This window comes from Calidris pugnax, unplaced genomic scaffold, assembly GCF_001431845.1.
Source record: "Calidris pugnax isolate Ruff unplaced genomic scaffold, ASM143184v1 scaffold122, whole genome shotgun sequence".
NCBI classification, from domain to species: Eukaryota; Metazoa; Chordata; class Aves; order Charadriiformes; family Scolopacidae; genus Calidris; species Calidris pugnax.
The window spans coordinates 38,240-40,462 of record NW_015090835.1 but is presented as its reverse complement, the minus strand read 5'-3'; positions in this window follow the sequence as shown (position 1 = coordinate 40,462).

Below are 2,223 nucleotides of genomic sequence, written 5' to 3'. Positions count from 1 at the left end.
TTCCAACCCCACATCATTCTGTGATTCCAGAGACAGCCGTGGATGCTCAGTTCAAAAGTTGACTCTGTCAGTAGATGTTGACCAAGCCATGGGGCACACGTCATGGTAATGACTAGCTCTGGGGCTCCTTACGGTAATTAGATGATTATGGTGCCTTAACTCTAGTCCTTTGATGCAAATTATGACGTGGGTGAGAGGAAAAAAAGGTGAAGCAAATTTGTGTCAAATTCCTAAGGGCATATTTTTTCAAATGGTTGAAAATGGTAAAGATCTACATAAAATATTTAATGGCCAGTTTGCTTTAATTAGGGTGTAATGCAACCACGAGGTCTATAGAGGAAGCTCTGTGCAGACTTGTATCCCTTCCCCATCCCATCACGGGCTTGGTACATCCATCCTGTGAAGCAACACTTGGACTTGGCCAGAAGAGAGACACCACCACCACGCAGCCCGCACAAGCAGACACAAGGAATCACCTAAACCAGCTTTCTTTTCTCAAAATGCAGAGCTGATGGGACATCCAGCTGGGCAAAGGTAAGGTCTCCAGAGAGGACAAATGCAACTGTCACCACACCAGACAAACCATGACTACAATACTCTTCACTTATAACATAGTCTATCTTTCACTGCATTTACATTTGATCAACATTTCCTAATTGAGGAAGTGAATACAAGAGTGTAGCCAAAGATACTGTGTGCAATTAATTTAATGGCATTATAGAACTGCAAATCCACTCCTTTAGAACACAATTAATCAGTATTTGTCTTGAACCAAGGAGAAACCCAGCGGGTCCCATAAAACAAAATCTTCCACAGGAGCAAGTTGCAAAGTAGAACATGTTACATCTGTGAGATTGTTGCCATTAAAGGTCTGTTTCAGTAAATGGAAAAAAAAAAAAGATCAGAAGCTAGTGGTATGGTCATAAAATAAGAAGTATTCCTTTAAAACAATTCTAGCAAACATTCCCTGAGAATTAAGAATCAGCAACAACTATTTTTCTGTGACAGTGCAGAAATGTTACAGCACATTTCTCTCCATCCAAAGATCACGCAGGAAGATTAAAGGCCACAGTTTTTTATTTACTATGTCCATCTTCTGGACGTGCTCATTTCTCAAGAGAACCCTCTTGCAGCAACCCTCAGCACTAAGGCCATCCAGGACAGGAGGGGAGAGAAGGCAGCTAAGAAAAGGTTTAATCCATGTGTTGAGCGTGTTTGCGTGTTCAGAATTCCCTTTTTTTTATCTTCTGGACGTGCTCATTTCTCAAGAGAACCCTCTTGCAGCAACCCTCAGCACTAAGGCCATCCAGGACAGGAGGGGAGAGAAGGCAGCTAAGAAAAGGTTTAATCCATGTGTTGAGCGTGTTTGCGTGTTCAGAATTCCCTTTTTTTTCCCCCACGTGCTAGGGTTTTCCAAATTTTCTCTTCCAGCTCATAGGCTATGGCAGCAGTCTGGAATATCCCCCTTCTTTCCCCCAGGAATGCCCATATAAAATACATACCCACCACCCAAATGTTCCATTCACTCAGACAAGTGACTTGTGGTCTAAGAAGAAAAGGGAGATTAACAGTTACTCCACTCTGCTGCTTTAAGTCAAAACAATCAATTTTAATGCCTAAAATGAGGTTTTATGGCCCGTGGTGTCGCTGAAAGCTGTGTGCAGCTCAGCTTTATCGTGGCATCGTTCCTCAGCACATGGAATTAAAGTGCAGTAAACATTTGGAATTTGGTGCAACATATTGTCAGAAAAAGAAAATATACTTCTTGTTAATAATTCAGCTCAAGAAGGTGCCATTCTGGGGCCAGTTGGCATGGGCCCAAAAAAATGTAAGATCCTATCAGGATCTAAAGTTTTGTGTTGTAGAAGAGGGTTTCTTTCTGTCTTGCTCTAATATCCACCCAATATCTGCATATCTCCCTGTGGCTACGTGCTAGATCCCCAGCTCTTTCTCCAAGGTAGCACAATCACGAGGGGGATTGGTTTTAAAGTGAAAAAGGAGAGATTTAAATGAGATCTGAGGAAGAAATTCTTTGCTGTGAGGGTGGTGAGGCACTGGAAGAGGTTGCCCAGAGAAGCTGTGGCTGCCCCATCCCTGGAGGGGTTCAAGGCCAGGCTGGATGGGGCTTGGAGCAACCTGGTCTGGTGGGAGGTGTCCCTGCCCAGGGCAGGGGGTTGGAACTGGATGATCTTTAAGGTCCCTTCCAACTCCAACCATCCAGTG